The 19708-nt window shown below is 28.1% G+C and overlaps 1 long non-coding RNA gene across 1 annotated transcript; it reads left to right on the forward strand.

Moving 5' to 3' along the window:
• Positions 1–11525: 11525 nt before the first annotated feature.
• LOC129956853 (uncharacterized) lies at positions 11526–19481 on the forward strand. The gene is made up of 3 exons (XR_008782704.1): positions 11526–11610; positions 15710–15821; positions 19372–19481. It is a non-coding gene; the product is annotated as an uncharacterized LOC129956853 (long non-coding RNA).
• The last annotated feature ends 227 nt before the right edge of the window (positions 19482–19708 follow it).

A 19708-nucleotide genomic window follows, 5' to 3' on the forward strand; every position in this document is an offset into this window, starting at 1 on the left:
GAAAATTTAATTTGAGTGTAAAGAAAAGGCAGTCTTGTAGACCGCACCTCCCCAGTTAAGTTCTAAAATTTCATCTCCCCAGTTAAGAGTTAACTAACAACTGACCCGCTTCATTTCAGCTTGCATCAAAAACTATGCGCCTGATGCGGAAGGTAATACACTGGCTTCGAAGTATCCGACACTTTTTTCTATAATATCTTGTGCTACTTACTCATTTAAAGTATCTATATATTTCAAATATAATGAACTATCTAAATGCATCCTTTTATCTAGACCTCTCAGTCATTTCCCAAGGTAAGCTAACGGTGTATCTATCAATAGTTCGGCGCAGTACGGCCAAGAATGGCTCTTGCGCCAAAAAATTCCAACGGTGTATCGGTTGTTTCGAAAGCTAACAGTTTCAATGAAAATCTCAAGTGCCTTGTCTTCATCATAACATTGGGGATCATCTCTAATTCCGATTGATTCTAAATCGAAATTGTTCTTTTAACTGCCTTTCAATATTCTCATTAATAAATCCGCAATGCATTTCCACATTTTGAAAATGCTCAATACTTTCACCTATTAAATAGCCAAATGCAGAATTTTGCAAAACTAAATTTGGTTTTGTGCTTACATCTGTCAGATCTCATTAAATCAAAAAAAAAAAAAAAATGTTAGAACCGAGGAGCAACTCCATTTTTCTAGGTTTGTGAAATTCTGTATCTATTAACTTAACATTTTCAGGTGTCGCCATATTAGATAAATTAATGTGTCGAAGGCCTCAAATGAGTAATTTTCAGAACAACATAAAAATCTAATTTACGAGTAAACGTTTTTCCTCCATTAAAAACAACTGCATGCACTTTCGATCTGACAGTGGTAGAAATGTCTGATAAACAAATTACCGAAAAAATTGGCATTTTTTTTTTTTTTTTGGACTGAAGCCTTTCATCTAATTGAGATGAACAGAGATGAATCATGCTTCCGTTATCAAGAAGTGTCCTCGCCGAATATATTTGACCCTCAATAAAAACTAAAGCAGTGGAAAATATCACTTTTTCAAGATATTGTTATTGTTTTGTCCAGCCGCAGTCATAAAATATGTGTTTTCATTCTCTCGTTCGAAAGGAAAGCAGTAATATTCAGCTCCTGTGATGGAGGCGTAGACTGACTGACGTCGAACGACTGATCCGATGGCACTGTAGTTTCGTTATTCTTTTTATTCTGCGGAAACGAAGTTATTCCCGCTCAAAATAAATTAAAGAATTATGTTTCTTCTTACAAATATAATTAGAATAACAATTTCTTACACTATGAAGACAAAAACAACCAAAAAAGTTAAATTATACTTTTTTTTTATCTTTCAAGGTAAATGTTAGAAACCTATCGCATTTAAACAGTATATGCTCTGCGTTACACAATTTAAAAGAATTTTTATTTTTCTCGGTTACACATGAAACCTTTGAGGAAACTTTTGGGTAGTTTCGTTTAGGCATTACTGGAGCTCTAGTAGCATTTATTGTTCTAGCGTAATCTTTAAAAAAATCTAATAATTCCGAAATAATAGGCAAAGTATCTTTTTTTTAATTTCTTCCTACCATAATACACTTTTCCTTAATATTCTGTTCAAGGCAAAATATTAGATTAAAAAAAATTGGTCAAAAATTGTGGATGAAGACCTTTCTAATTTCTGACCTGAACATTCTAAGGATATAACAACTTCACTTCAATCAAACCTTCCGTTGGATCGTAGCCTACGTTTCATACACGAGAGATCGATGTCAGATTGGCTCGCCTCCGTATAGGACATACACATTTCAGTCATAAACACCTCATGTTTGGTGTAAGCCTCATGTTTGGTGTATATGTCCCACCTGTCGAACTAATTTTACTGTTAACCACATTCTGATCGAATGTCCCTCTTTTAGTTCCCATCGTTTGAACTTTTTTAATTGCTCCTCTGTGGTCTTGCCGGACTTGATGGATGAAATACACCATCAAAATCTTATTGAAAACTTCTTGAAAACTATTTTTTTTTCCTTATATTTTATAACTGCTTTTTTTTTCTTTGCTTGCGTTGCAACTTGCTTTACTTTTTTAACAATTTTGCCAAGTTTATCATCATGTTTTAGCACATGTTTTAGAAACTGCTTTTGACCTTCAGCTGATGTCATTGATTTTAACTTTTAACCATATGCATGACACAATTTAGTGAAATATGGCTGTTGCGCCAAAAAAAAAAAAAAAAATTCCGGAATTAACAACTTTACATGTCACATCAATTACTTGCACATTAGGATAGCAGATGCTGACTCCATTTGAACAACATAAATGAACATAAAGATTTCTTGAGATACGCATAAATTTGTTCTCGTGAATTGGAATATCTATCTTCTAACAGAAACCACATAGAATGATAGAATCGATTATCCAAATCGTTTGAATAATTCTAAATGTTTCTCCTTTTAATGTTGACTTTAAATTTTGCAATTTTAAGGCTTTGGATGAATTGTGGGTTTGATCAATACTAGCTTTAAAAATATCTTTAAATGAGAGCCATGCATGTACTTATCCAGTGAATGTGCGTAAAGAAGTCTTCTGCAAATGTACAACTGAATTCTCAGGAATGATTCCCGCTGAATCAAGGAAGAATTTTCAATCTTTTTTTGATTATCAAATTTTGACAGTTTACCACTAACATCAAATTCTACATCAATAAGGATACGATTCATTCCCATCATTGTTCATCCATAACTTTTTCGACACCATCTGTATCACTTAATAATAGAATCAAAAACAGAATCAAAACGGTCTTGCAAATTTTTAAATTTTGTTCTCAATAATTGTAATTCCGTAACACTTAAATCAGGTTCACAGAGTTTGCTTCAATTTCGTCAAGAGAGCTTATTAATCTCTTTTCTTAGCAAGAAAATCTCACATTCTGGTGACCATTTCTAAGGTAAGTTACTATAATCAACAAAATAATTCTTTTAATTCAAAGTTAATGATAATATTCAAAAGAGTGTATTCTCCTTCATTACAACAGCAAATTAGTTCTCCATTCCGGCTCCGTTTGGATCATACGTTATGCAGCAGAAGAGATACTTTCTAAAACGTGGACTATATCATCATACACATGCGCATAACTATTTTAATTTCATAGCTTTATTTCGGAGCAACACTATAGCGCCCAGCAACTTTCACTTTCTTTTAATGTCGGGTTTACACTCGGCCAGTTATAAGACAAGCGGCTATATCTTTCCGATTCCATATTTACCATCTTGAACATGATTGGCTGTTCTGGTCATGTGATTCACTGACGTTTGTAAGATGAATCTACTTTCATTAAGATTAATTTTACACCCTATTTTATTTACTATTCTTCAATAATTTAAAGTTTCTTTTAACATTTCCATTAAATTTAAACAAAATATTAAGTACTATACATTTTTTATTTATGATTTCAATGAAATATATACTCGCTTTTATAATAATTTCCGATACTTTAATTATATTTTCTAAAGTGAGTAATTTGATTGCAAATATTATATGGTAATAAGTGGTTAGACTCAAATCATGATATCATAGCAAAACTTGATTTTTTTCGATAATTCGCCAATTTATTATTAGACTGAGCTATGTAATTGCATTTAATTATTTAAAATAATAAGAAAAGCAGTCAAACAGTTATATAATTCCAATCACTGATCCGATATCACGAATTTTTATTTCATATGCAATGGTTAGTTTGTTCTCATCCACCCTCCATTTTAGAAAGAAATCGGAAAAACACTATATGTTTTGTTCATTTTCTGAAAAGAAAACTCGTGGGTAGAGCTACCCAGCCACAACCTTTATACATAAATTTTCGAAAATGTTTGATGACATCTAAATACTCATAAATGGTCGGCCATCCTGTTGCCCTCCATTTAAAGATATATGTCAAAATAGAACTTTGGTAATGCCCAATTTCGCCAATTTTCGTCGCCAAAAATTTATTTCTTCAATTTGAAGCATTATTAACCAAGTAGAAATTGATTGACATGACTAAACTAATTTCATTACTTTAGTATTTATTATACACAACTGGGAACTTTGCGATTATCCAGTTCACCATTTTCGTCAACCCGATATCATCGCCAAAAAGTAGATTTGCGCCAGTAACTGCAAATTACTTTTTATTATGATGGCGCCAAAAGTTTGGCGCCTTTTCGCCAGCGTTGACAGGTCGACGGGGTAATCCTAAAAAAAGGCTTCTATATCCTTCGATTCCAGGCCCACTATAATTGCATTTATAAATAACTGAAAATATTACATTATTAAGGCTTTTGTTACTGGATTTAACACATTAATCTTAATATATATAAATTACGTGTCACGTTGTTTGTCCGCAATGGACTCCTAAACTACTTAACCGATTTTAATCAAATTTGCACACCGTGTGCAGTTTGATCTAAATTAAAAGATAGGATAGCCCTTTTTTGAATTTTTAATTAGAATTTTAATTATTAATTAAAAACTAACTTTCCCGCCAAAAAAATCTTTTCATTTTTCCCATCGCCAAATGAGTACGGCTTCAGTTTTTTTTCCCAACAGTCATGAAGCTAGGCTTAAGATTTTTCGGCTGATTATTTGAAACGATTCTATTTATTTTCTTAAGGTTTGATGCATTTAAAATTAAACATTGTTAATGAATCGATCTTTCAGATTCATTCTGAAGTACTTTCGAATTAAAATAAAACAAAATAAAGGAAATTAAAAATTTCTAATCTGCATAGCGTTACCCAAACTGGAGTAGAAAATTCGCGCATTTGCTTTAGCATAATTGGCGTTGAAAATTCACGCATGCGCATTGTTTTCTTATTGTTGACAAATATTTTCAACGGATGCGGATTTGGTTTTGATGGTTTAATATGTTTCCGACAGATTATTTCAAACGATTCTGTTTATTTCTTTAGTGTTTGATGCATTTGAAACTAAACATTGTTAATTAAACGATCTGTTTATGATGAATCTGAGAAAAATTTGTTGAAAACTTATTGAGATATTATATAAATTAAGAAAAATATTCTTTAGTGGCCATAAGGTTTAAATACTCAGCGACTCTGTTTTCAGTACTCATATTTAAAAAAAAAAATGCTTTGTTCCAGTAAAAAAAATATTATTATATTTATTGCAGTTTAATCATTTCCACTTTAATTTAAAGCATAAATTCTACGGGAGCTAACAGAAAATTAGAGAGATACATATTACGTTATGGCTGAAGGCCTTTATAATAATATGAGTGAATTATATGACTATTAAAATTTGAAGTTTTAAAACATTTTAATGAAGAAGCTATTTAATGAAGAAAATATTTTAATGAAGAATGATTTTAATTAAAATATTTTAATTAAAATTTTAACGTGCATTAAGATTATCGAACCAGCTGGTCGCCAAAGGCGGCTAGTAAAATATAAATATGAACACACAATAATATCATATTTTAAATTAATTATATACATTCACATTTCTGTTATGCTTAAAAATAATCGAAAGTCCATTCAAAATATTTCAAAAAAGAAACTACAATCATATTTAAGACAAATCGCAAATAAAGATGCTACCAAATCGTTTTTGGTTTTAAATTAATCGTATACATTCACATTTCCGGCATGCTTATAAATCTCTCGGATATGTCTCTCGGACACGGCCTGCTGGCTCTACTACTCGCTTCTGCATGAGTCATCACTGCCAGGCGATCGAGAAGCCAGTTAACAATAGTCACTCTGCACGTTTTCTGCGCGAAGTGAACGACGGCTGGCGTTTATAAGCCTTCATTTTTTTTCTATTTTTATATTTATTTCTTGATCCAAGATGGTGTTATATTGAAATGGATGAGATGCAAAAGCACGTTTAGGATATAAATTATTGAAGGTAAGTGTATTTCCTTTATAATCCTCAATATAAACTTAAAGCGTTATTGAAACTGTTACTGTTAAGCCTATTTGTTCATCACTTCCGTTTTAACAATAAATTATAATTACGATTTAGTTTTTCAATATTATTTGTTCTCTCAATGATGTAGCGTTGATGAAGAATGAATTCAATGAAAAAAGAAAAAATAGCTGTAATCTATTTATACAAATTCTCTATTTCTTTATGTCAAAAATCAAATCGATTTTTAGATTATCATTTGTTTATCTATGATAGTCCTGTCAGGGTTCTTACTTATTCGATTTTTATTCATTATTTTGGTATAAAAATTCTGTTTAAATAAACTCTTTATTAAATTTTTTCATCAATTAATCTCAAGCTTATCTTTTATTTACTATTTGGTTACATACAATTTATAAAATTGCATCCATTATCTCTTTAAGTATTTTTAATCATGACAGTGAGTTTTATTTTTAAAGTTACAATGTAGATTAATATCACTATGAATATATATAAACAAAGAAATTTATATTACTTTATTTGAACTTTTATTTTAATTAAATCATTTATTTTTTGGTAAATAAACTTTACCTTTTCTTTCGTTTAAAAAAAGATGCCATATAAATGCTGAGTTCCAGTTTTCCGTGGAAATTTTGATGAAGAAAAATTGATCAATTGAAAAGGGAAAAAGTACCTGTTATAATATAATGTTACAAATCTGTATTTTGCTACACGAATAGTGTCATTGTGGGAAAAACCCTTGTAAGATCTGTCCTGTGCGTGCTGAGCGGGTGCCGCGTCAATTATCTCAGGGCATGGCGACCATTTGGCGACTAAATGGATAATACTGGAAAGTTGGAGAACTTTCACAATCCATCCACTAAGAACCGAGATACACCCAGGTATGCCCTGATTGGTATGAAGATTCTAGCCTCGCCTCCCAGAACTGTAAAAGACGGGCACTCTGAAGCTGCTGGGAAGTCGTGGGTAGGAGTAGTCGGAGTCGCCGACAAGTAAAAGATTAGAGGATTAGACAGCAAGCAAGCTGTTGAACTAGCGATTAAATGCGCTGCATTATTACGATTGATTGGCGGTATTTGTAGAAAATATTTTGTAACAATAAATATAGAAAGGAAAAAATTTTGTTTTGAAGGAATAAAGTAAAAATTATTTTTAAAAATTTATTTGAATGTAACTGTGAAATTAAATTATTTATATTGTTTAAGATTAGTAAAATTATATCCTGTACAGCTTAAGACTATTACAATTTAAATTGTCATTTTTATTTTGTTAGAAATCATATTTGAAGTGATATTTCTATTTTGTATATGTGTTCTAAATAATGGTATTTTTTATATAGTACATAAAAATAATTATTGTTTTTAATCACATTTTAGTAGTATTTCTATTTTTTATATATGTATTCTAAATAATTGTATTTTTTGATATAGTACATAAAAATACGTGTTTATTAATCACATTTTAATATTATTTCTATTTTGCATATGTACGAGTTCTAAATAATTGTATTTTTTCTTGCTATTATGCTGAAATAAATAAATGTTTACCAAAATGTATCTTCATCTGGTTCATATTTTATAATTTTATGAATTTTAATTCATTTATATTTATTAACTTAAACATGTTATTTCTTTATACAAATACAGCTCAAAGATTTGCTATATTTTTTAAACAAACATTTCTAGTAAAAATTTTAAAATCCAATATTTAAAAAGCATAAAAAAATGAATGAATAATCTCATTATGTTACTAATCAAATTTTTTGTTTACATAAATTTTTATTTTCTACATGTAAATCTATTACAATTAATTAGCTTCCTTTTTAAAAAATATAAAATTCCTGAGAACTAAAAAGTTTCCATTTCAAAGAAAATTTAAAGTAAACATCTATTTTACACAAACAGATAATAAATAAATCGTAAATTAGCAATTATTATGCACCTATTTAATAATTCGGTGAATGTGTTTTTTAATAACGAAAGTTGTCAAGAAATTGTGATATTCAATATCGGAAATTCTCAAGCCACGATTGTAATTATTTAAATGTCATTTTTTTTAAATACAAAGTAATATTTTTTAACTAGTATCTATGCAATCATTTGATAATTTAGAGAATTGACGAGGAAGAATAACGCTATACATCGCAAGTTACTCGTTATGTTAATCTCCGTTCTTCTCGGAGCGTCCGCCTAGCCGCGATGACTCATTACAATAGCCAGCAGGCCTCATTTCTAGGAGGTCAGGCAACATGCCGCTTGTATTGTATTTTTATCTTACTGCGCATGCGTTTGTAGAATTTGACATTTTTTTTTTTTTTTTTTTTGCGTGAAAAAATTGATCACTTATCATGGATTAATTCCGACATTTTTTGCTCTTTGTTCTTGCTGGTGAGAAATTGAGTTAACCCCCCCCCCCCCCTCCCAGTTTTATTTGCCATTCCTTTTCTTTGGTTTTTCATATTTACATATGTTGACTTTTTTTTTTATTTTACCATGTTTCTGTCTGTAAATATCCATTACTTCAATATTGATACGCTGTGGAAAAAGAAAATTCTAGGACAACAAAACAGTAATTTATAGCCAAGCATGGCATGCCTGAATCTATCATTGTGGAAACATAATTTAGTCCCTTTGTACGCATGCGCTAACAACTGGCCGAGTGGCATAACGATTACAAGGATTCGAATTCTAACAAACTATACAGTTCCAGTACATTTTGGCGATCGCAGCGCCACTTCAGCATAATTAATCAAGAGAATTAACAATATTGTCTATAATATTGTATAATTATAAAAATTAATAATCGTTAATATAATTTTAAAAATTAATATGCGGAATGTATGTTTTAAAAATTAATGTATGCTACTTTTTTTATTGATTTTGGAATTGTACAAAACTGAGCATGTGCTGATAAAAATAGCGGCTAACTAAAGAATACGGGACAATCACCAAACTATTTTTTTTAAGGTGATAAATTTTCAAATATAATAACCTACCTGTGAACTGTAGTTAATATTTGACGCCTTTTCTTATTTGGCACCGATTAACGAAATATCTGTATTGTATTCTTTAATTTTATCAAATAACGCATCTTTGTTTTAATGGCGTAATGATCTGTGATAAAGCAGATTATATTTTTGTAACTTTCTTTTAATTTCCTTTCAATTTTAGAAGCGAATTATGCACTAGCATGAGAAAATATCATCTTAAAAAAAGTATGAGTGATTCTTTTTAAAACCTTTTTTTTTTTCCTTACTTAATTAAATAATTTGTGAGTATCCTTATTAGTTGAAAACTTGTCTGTGTATTTGTATACTTTGATCTGCAAATGTGTTAAATTTTTTTTAGCAATGTTCTGCATTTTTATATGTTTGTCGTTTGATGTCGTTTGATTTAAATTACATGCCTAGACATTTCTTTAAACTTGTGAAATTTCGCATTTTGAGATGTATTTTTTTCTGTATTTCATTCACATATATTGTCTACTGTGGGGTGGCTGAAAATGCTTATATCTAATTTTGGTGGATTCAAATATTTTTAGCTTAAATTGTATTTTTTCTTGCATTGTTATTATTTCGTTTAAATTGACTAAAAAATTATATGAAATAATAGCGGCAAAATGATAAGTGTTTCTCTGTTTAAGCTGTGCAAATATCAAATCTAAAGCTGTTGGGCACTTTGAAAAGTGTCAGTGTGAAGTTTAAGCACTTTGGAAGGCGTCAGTGTTTTTCTTATTATTAAAATTTTTTTTAAACTTCTTTGTGATCTTAATCAAAAATAGCTTAGTGGCAATTTCAATGGAGTGAATAATGAGATTCCATGCATTATGTCTGAGTTGAATAATTCATTGTATTTTCAAAATCTGCATTTCGTATTATGTTAGCCACAGCTAAAATCGAATATAAAAAAATCAGGTTTGTTATGTAGAATTAATTTAATTAATTTTATATAAGTTATTAGTTAATATTAATTATTAGTTAATTTTTTTTAAGAAAAGTTAATTTTATTTATCTATTTTCTATCTAATATAAAGCATCTTTTGAACCTGAATTTAAAAATGCCCAGTTTTATTCAATTTCAGCTGTCCCATAAATTTAACAAAATGCTGTTTGATCATAATTGTATAGTAATTTCGGTTCTGCACTTTCTTTAGAATGTACAGAAAAAGTGTTTTGATTTAGTTTAGGTGAAAACCTGCATTTTGTTCTATGTTTGTTGTATAATGTTTTAAACTTCTGTTTCTTTTTCAGCTATGTCCTTCTGAAAGTATGGTATTCAGTGCAGGTGTGGAATATATGTTCCAAAAATGCAAGTTAGTCTTTATAATTAATTTTGTATTATATATTTATTGTTTATTCTAATTAAAAATTATATTGTGTAAATGGGCTGAAAACACATGTGTAAACAATTCTTTTTTTTTTCTTTCTAATTTCCTACATTAGATGTTTTTTTTGTTGTTAATTTTAATTCTTTATATATATGTGTGTGCGTGTGTGTGTGTATGTAATGATATTTTAAACTCTTAATTTAATCCAGATTAATTTCCAAAGCTTTATCTTAATTTAGTCTATAGTAACTTCATTCTCTTATCTCCTGATCCAATTCCCCTTTCTCTACTTAATTAATTCAAGAGAAGCTTTATAAAATTGCTGCATCGGCTAAATGCCGACACATTCACATGCTGTGCATGAAGGGCTAGAAAAATGTCCAACTAGCACATTCTTTTTTCAAAAGTCCCTGTGTTTCCTTTACTTGTGATTGACATGCATCTGAAATCCCTATGGGAGTCTTAATAATATATTAGCAATGTAAAAAATATTTTCCCTATCAATATCTCATGTTATATAAGACGAGGGATAATTTATTTCTCACTATTCTCCACTTCTGATTTTGTGCGGCACTGTGGCAGACGTGCCTTGTCTGCACCTTCTTGTAAATAATTATGGCTTCCTGGAATGGATTAGAGAATAAAACGAACTTAAAAATTTCAAAGTCTCTTCGCTGCTCGTCGCACTTGCATTCTGTTTCCCATAAAATGTTTATATATATAATTTTGTAAATTCTGATCAACTGATAAAACATTTAATTATGAGGCAATTTCAAGGTCAGTTTTCGTTAAAATTTCTTTTAAAATCTAATTTTTTGAAAAAATGTTTAACATAACCTAAGTACTATTTAATCAAAAATTATATATTTTTAAAAAATCACATATCAAAATGTTTTTAGAATATTTAAATATAATTAAAACTTACAAATTATGGAATATTAGAATAATATTCTAATATTTAAATGATACATAATCAATTCCAAAGAGGTTCTTGTAAATTAAAGGAAAGCATAAAATTTATGGGCTCAGAAAATATTACGAATACTATATAAAATTTTCTCAACCTACTTATAAAATTTGACCTTAAGCAGTCATCTATCTAACTACCTACTACTTCTGTCTATTTATTTGATAATCCAGTCCTGTGTTTAGGCAATGTTAAATTTAGATTTTAAAAAGTTCTAAGCTATTTCAAATACGAAACCTTATTACATATATTCACATAATGCATTTAATATATGTGATACTCACTTACTTGGATTGTTTTGTTTTAGAGTCCTAAGTTAGAAGTGAAACTTGAAGTAGCTAAACATAATATATTTCAAGCTGCGACATTTACGTAGAGAAAATATTCTCAAAGATAAGGTAAGAATAAACTTTATTTTTGTTTGTACAAATATAATACTGAATTAAACATTTCATTCCAATTAAATTTGTTACTTTGTTCTATATTGAGTTCAGTTGTATCATTTTTCATAACTGATTAAAATCATCATTGCCGAATTGTCATTACATAATAGATATTACACTAAGCTTGGGTAGTTTGTACGTGAATCCGACACTATTTTTTGATATAAACCTTTGCATTTGTGTGAAATTTTGTTTGTTTAATATATGAAGTACACTACCTGTATTTTATCATATTTCCTTTTGGTTTGTTTTATAACAAACTTGGCTCTTAGTTAAATTTAATTCTGAATATCGAAGATAATTCACTTTCTGAGGAAGTTGCAGTTTTCTTAGTTTTGTTATTTTAATTTTTCCTCTTAATTTAGTTTTAGATGTCAGATATAGAATTATGCTTTTAACAGTTTTATTATTTGAATCTGGCTCTTTGGTGATTTTATTTTTGCATTTACATTTACAAAAATTTCTTGTGTATTGATTTGCTACAGTTGTATTACTTTTACATCTAGAGTAATCAAATTTGTCATAGATATTAGTTTAAAGAATTTGCAGTATTTATTTCTTGAATAAGAATATAATAAAAATTTAACAAAAAGGTATTGCTGTATTGTGAAAATATTTTCAATTTACTTTGGCTTTAAATTAGGTTAATTTATTCTAATCAATTGATACTAGTTCAGGTGTCATACAATTTTTTCCCTCATAATTTGTCAAGATTTAAATTGTTTTTCGAAGCATATTGGATATTAATACTTTTCATAAGTAAAATGAGCAAATCATTTTTATTGTTTTCAGAAATAATCAATCCCTCTTTTTTTCCCCTTCATTGTTAGAATATATGATGGATAATTTTTTGCATCATGAGGAGGTTTTTTTTAAAAATGCATAATTTTATTTTCTTTGTTGACATACTTGTACTTAATTAATTTCAAACATAGCCAATGTTAAAGTTTTTTTAGTAGTAGTTTTTTTTTTTTTTGACACTATTAATCCCCCCAATGTAATATAATATAGAATTTTTTTAAAATTTTTTGATGTCTTGTAATTTAACTAGGTTATTGTGAGGCATTATTTTTTTTTCATTAAACCAATAATAAAAGCTTTTATTACTTAAATTGTGATATGCATTTTGCAGTTAAGTAATACAAAACTTGAATGCAGAATAGTATATTTCCTATTCTCATTTTTTTAATAAATAGTTTTGCATTGCATTAATTTTTTTTATTCCTGGTTTAATTTAAAATCTGCAATATTGTATTAAAATACAGATTAGTATCTGAAAAAGTGCTTAGATAGGATATAGTACATTATTTAGTGGATAAATATTTTTTCTTAGGGGAAGTATTAAGTTGTGATTTAGATATGAGTTGCATTTGATTTCAATTTAATGTTCACAGTTTAAAAGTTGTTGCTAGAAGCAGGTACTCTTATAATTTTTTCAAGTATTTTCTTTATTCATAAAAAATTCCAATATATGTCAATCATTATATAGGATGATGGCATGTATGTTCTTAGTTCTGTTTTTGTTTGCAATCTGTGAAAATTAGTAATTATTGATAAATTAAAATGCTACCATTTTTTGTTTTGCTGTAAATTTAATGAAATTAATAGAAGGTGATATTTTAAAAGACAAACTTAGTTATTATTTAAAGTACTAATCGTTTCATCATTTTTGCTTTGAGCAACTAATTTAATTTGTTTGTGTTGTCTTTTGCTAAATAACTCTTAATGCTTATTGAGCTTTATTTTCAATTTTGCAATGAAGTCTGATTTTCAACTGCAATGTATTCTTTTTTTTTTTTGTCTAATTGTTTTAGAAACCAAAAATTATTTAAAGAGCCTTCATTAAATTTAGAGTTTGGTCTATAATTAATTAAAAAAGAATTTGAGTTCATAAAATCACTGTGAACTTTCTTGCTATTGTATTGAATGCTACTGATTTGATTTGCATTTTTCTTATTATAATTACAACTTAGAAATTGTTTCCATTCTGCTATCCAAGAGAATACTTGAGGGTATAAAAGCATAATCTGAATGAAATAGGTAAAACTTTTTTAAAAGCTTCTTTTGCAAATTTTTCTGTTTTCATCAAATGAATGTGATAAAAAAGTGCTAACGATTTGAATTAAATGAATCTGCAATTTTTGTATAAATATGTGTTTTTAATGGATCAATATGCATTCTAAACTTTCTCATTCAATGGAACATTTTTTTTCTTCTTTTTCTTTCTTTATAAAATGAAAAAAAGTATACATTTTGGACAAGTATATATTTCCTTCATACTGATTGGGTCCAGAATTTGATGTAAAATTCATGTTTGTTCTGAAAATCATTTGACAAATTTTATTCAACAGAGTTGTCGCATTTTTCAATTTTCTTATCAAATGTAAACAAATAGGTACATCAGCAAACAGTGAAGGGATTTAGTCCAGTTTTCGATACACATCTGCAATTTTGGTCATAAGAGTGCTAAATTCTTGTGCTCCAGCTCTTTGCATTTCTGGATTATTGAATGCATGCACAGAGAAATGGATTTCCTGATACTGCATTACAATGAACAGTTCTTAAAAATCTATATCTTTGGGGTAAAGACCTCATGTCCAAATCTGTCATTCTAGTACAGAGCATTGTTGAATTATTATATTCATGAACAAACAAGCAGAGAGACAATGATTTTATTTCTATGATTAGAAGATGTATAGAATATGGGAATGGAATCAAACATCAAAGTTAAATTTTTTGACTTGCTATTTATTTGGTTTGTATACAAAAAAAGTATTAAGTATGCGAATTTAGCATTTCTAATTAGACAAAAGGAAATGTTACCCCTTCACCCAATTCAAATTTATGAGTTTGAACTCTGCTTGTTTATTAAAAACTTTGCTGTTTTCATTTTAGAGAAAAAGTAAACTTTTCAGGAATTCATATTTCCTAGAATTGTGTATAAATATTTTATTTGTGAATGGGATAAAATTTACTTCTAAAATAGCAATATGTTATGCAAATTGTTTTTATTAATTTAATAATGAATCATATTTATGTTGATTCAATTCTGTCGTGGTAGAAATATCACCACAAGAATTTTGGTGATATTCTTGTGGAGATATTATGAAGGTCGGCAACCTTAGCACGACCAAAAAATTGCCATGTTGGCCATTGATCATAAATATCTTGGATCAAAAATTGCCAGGGACCATAAATATTCACACGTTCACTATATTCACCTAGTTTTATATCTAATTTTGTGTGTATGTGAGTGTAAATCATAATTCTCATAAAAATAATATACATTTTTTCCAGAATTTATAATTTGCATTTCTTAGAAAAGAAATTTTATACAACAGAAGTTTGTTTTGATATAAGCTGATCTTAATTTCTTATTTCCCATAATCTCAAAAAAGAAGCGAAGAATTATCCCATGTGTAAGATTCTGAAAACATAAACATTTAGAATGAGCCTAAAAAAAGGTATTGAATCAATATTATATGTGTTATAGCATACAGCAACAGTGTATACAACATATTTCATTGTTCTTTATGTCATGCCAGCGATTTATCACCAATTGTTATTGCTTATTGGCTTTGTTATAATGCAGTCGAATCTAAAGTTCACCAAATAAAGCAGCCAAACCAAAAATTTGGCCATGACATGCAGTTAATACATAAGTACCTTTTCTCATGATTCAATGAATTAAAGAAGTATTTGTTTTATTCATTTAGTCATATTTTTACATTAAGGAAAAGCTGGTTTTAACAATTATCCAAATTAATGATAAATAGCTTTAGGGAAGTAAGCGTGTGGAGAGTTAGATCTTCACACTTTATAACATGTCGGGAAGATTTTAGTTATTGAATCAAAATGTATGAACATAGGATAATTTAATAGGTACTCTTTATTCACTATGACAAAGAAGTGAAGATTTCTTAACATTAGACTTACTGCATTTCTTACCTTTTTGTTTGATTGCATTGTATTTTATCAAATGAGAATTATATAGAATTAAAAAACAGTTAAAATGATATTTTTGTGACGTATTAATGCTATTTTGAATTTCCAGCAGGGAAAATGGATGAAGTTCTGTGTCATGGCCTTCACAGATTTAAATTTATAAGATAAAATTTACTTAGAAAAAACTCCAGGGAGTAATTCTGACAGACAAAATTTTGCTGGTAAGTAAATCTAATTGTCTTTTAATATATAAATCGAGGTACTTTTTATCATATACAAAATATTTGATATACTATCTGAAGCATATTGAAGCTGAATACATTCAAAATCCATCTTATAAACTGAGTGCATGTTCAAATCCTCCTGTTCTATAGTCTCTGTAAATAAAAGATGCATTTCAAGGTCACAGGATTTTCCCTCTCCACATTTTCTCCATTTCTGTTACCATGATTTTGACAGATCTTACTTTTTCTGCACATCAGTACATTTAAATTAGAATAAGAAACAAATAGTTTCATATTCTGATAGCTATTGTTTGAAAGCTTATATATTCCCTAAATATAATAACATGATGTTGTTTGTCTATGATGTTTAATACAAGGTTTATAAATATTTTAACATAATTTATTTTTGTCACTAAGAATTAAAATAGCAATGTAAACAAAACAATTTTAATAAATCGTTAATTTTTTTAGATATTTTCTTTAGTAATTTTTTTTTAAATGAAAGTTTTACTTTGAAATCTTTAGAATAATTAAAAGTACTTCGCTTTATATATTAAACCTATTTTTGTTACTTTTTTTTTAAAGTAAAGAAAATTTTCCTACTCTAAAACGACATATTATCGTTACAGATATTAATTTACTAAAATATCTAACTACTTAAACATGAAAACATAAGTCCAACAGATTCTGATATAATTATTCTATTATGCAAAAATAAGTTCTTGAATTTTTTAAGATAATTTAATAAAGATAAATTTCAGTTTAATAAATATACACTTTTAATAGCATGCATGTTTTATAAATTCATATATTTAAAAAATATATACATATGCTTTCAGTTATGATTATCAGGGTAAATTTTTGCATATTTTATTTTGAAAGAAATACGGATATTATAGACTTAAAAAAAATCTCTCATTTATAAGTTCCCAGTTTAAAATGATTCATCTTCGCTTTTACTGTCATTTTGTAAGTAGATCACAATCCCTTTGTTTGCATCGTCTCTATCACCAGATTTAGTAAAGTCCTCTTTTTATTTTCCCTCATGTTTTACACATCTTTTCCAGTCATCCTCTAATGTGTTGAACAGAGTTTCATTGGGTAATTTCCTAACACCTGTCATTGTGAAAGTTTAATTTTTATTTGTAATTTCACTTTACCCCTGCATCCAGATAAACTCTTTTGCTTTGTATTGTCAATGATTCAAAGAGTCCCGTCACTTCATCTCCCATTTCATAGGCTATCTGATCAAGCTTACATGCTCTGTATTTTTCTTTTTGTTATTTAAAATGTTCTGTTCTGGTTTTGGTGGTGTTATGAGGAATTAGTTCAGAAGTTATGCAACAATATGAGCCTTTTTTTGTACAGGGAATTGTTTTCTGCATATGTTAATGATAGCTTGCATTGTTTATAACAATGACAGATGGTTCATCCAATTTTTTTAGTAAATCTAGAAACCATATTTTAAAAACTTCACTATTCATCTGATTGTGATAGTCGGTTGTACTTTTGGATTGAAATACAAGTTGTGTGGATGGAATAGAGTCTAGATTCTTACCCCGGTGGAATTTTTAAATCACCTTAGTAAGTTCAATTTTGTTAAATAAATTTAGTCGAATGTTAGCACTTATGCATATTTCATCAAGTTAAATCACTATCCTGGATAATCATTACTCACATTTTCTCAAAAAGCCTCACATGAGAAACAATTGTGTTTTTGTTTCCCATTAAACATTTCTGCCCCCATAGCATTTTTTGTAAGAAAATCCAAAATTTTTCAAATTTATGCTCAAGTATTTTGTGCATCCAGAAAATTTAATTCTTTCTCATATGCAAACTTTTGATTTTGCCACTTTTGAGAATTCATTTCTGTCATAAAACTCATGTACAGTTTGATGTACAATGATTTTGTCATACAAGTCTACAATGGATTTTTTTTTTGTAGATTTCTTTTATTAGGTTATGCAAAAACTGAAATTTTATTTAGATCTTCAGCTACTTCTGCTATATAACTTCTGCACAAATTCACTATACAGTTCTGTTGAAAACGGCACACATTTTGGCAGTTGCTTTTTACATTTGTAAACTAACTCTTTAACTGTAGAATTCAATTTAGATGACAATTCTTTTAAGCATCTATATACATTATAGATAACCATCTTTGGTTGCCCCTTGACATTAGGGCTATTCATCATAAAATTTAAAACTTTAACATTATTTTGTTAAAGTCAATATACCTCACTATATGTGTAATTTTATTTTAGAACAAATAGCAAAATATCAAACTATAATGGGCTCACCAAGATTGTGGAAGTAGAAAGCTATCGAAACTCCTGAATGATAACGTGAAGAAAAAAGAAACAGTGACACTGCTATCTTTTGCATTGTTCCCGATACAATGAAATAGTAAATGTGACCTTGAGACTATTATACTATGTACACAGACTAAAATGTAGAAAATTTTATATGTATTATATTTTATTAATATTTTCCCATTTGTGTCTTCTTACAGTATTAAATTTCTTCTGCCCAGAAAGTTAAAAAAAAATTACTGCCTGTTATTAATCTGCCTGTTAAGTGCTGTTGTTAATATTTTTTGCTATCAAAATTCCAGACTTAACACCAGTAAAAGTAAAGTGCAATAAAATTATATCAAGCTTCTGATATCATATAGAAAGTGCATGCAAATTTATTAGTTTTCTTTATTATACATTTCTAATTCATATTTTGCAGTTGCATTCTCTAGAAATTTTTTTTCCATAATAGTGCATGCACAATTATTTTTTGAAGAACATAATTGTGGATTTTGCTCTCCAAGCATTTTTATTATTTGTATGTTAATAACTACCTCCCAAAACAATCAAGTTTTTCATTATCTGTCTCTCTCTCTCTCTTTTTCTTTTCATTTTTTTGCTGTTATATTTTGTAGATGTAGTTAAGTGTAAGTGTATGTTTTGATTAATTTTAAAGTTAAAAATAATTCAACTTCTGAAAAACTGTAGTTTTTGTTTAGGTTCCAAAATATTTTAACTGCAAATTTCTGATGAGAGTCAGCTTCATTATGCTGATTTCTGCCATTACTCTTAGTTTGAAATATTAAACAGTTTGATGAAATGAAAAATTTAAGCTGTGATTATATATATATATATATATATATATATATATATATATATATATATATATATATATATATATATATACTTGTTCAACTTGCATATTTCTTCTAATAGTAACTGAAACATTATTTTTGAAAAACACTTTAGCCTTTTGATATTCTGTTGCTTATTCTGCTTGAATAGATACAATCAGGGAAACTTATTTGTATGAATAGACTAAACAATATTTTTGAAATGCTAGCAAAAAATACTAAGAATATTTAGGATAATTTTGCTAATGTGATAAATTGTTTATTGCTGATGCCACTTTTTTGTATTGTTTTCTCCATCAGAACCTTTTTCAATTCTATTTCAATATAATGAATATCTTTTAAATGTATAAAAATGTCGCTAATTATGCATATTTTTAAAATAAAATGATTATTTTTAAGCATTACAGGTCTACTGAAACCACTTTACTTGGAGCATAGCATCTTTTTTTTAGTGTTCTTCTAACAACATTTGATTATCTGGAGCATTCCTCTTACTAATGAGTGAGTATTAGAATTCTTTAATAACATTTTATTCCATTGTTCACCCTATCTCATTTTACGTTGTGCATATTTTTATGTCGAATATAGAATATTTGTTTAATTTTATATATTTGAAATTATCTTTTTATTTTTTCCATCATGGATGAATTCACATATAACATCATATTTAATGGTGCATTTATGCTAAATTAGTTATATATTATGAAAATTTCTTTCTTGCACATATTAAGGAGAT

Source organism: Argiope bruennichi, chromosome 11 (assembly GCF_947563725.1).
Source record: "Argiope bruennichi chromosome 11, qqArgBrue1.1, whole genome shotgun sequence".
Taxonomy (NCBI): Eukaryota; Metazoa; Arthropoda; class Arachnida; order Araneae; family Araneidae; genus Argiope; species Argiope bruennichi.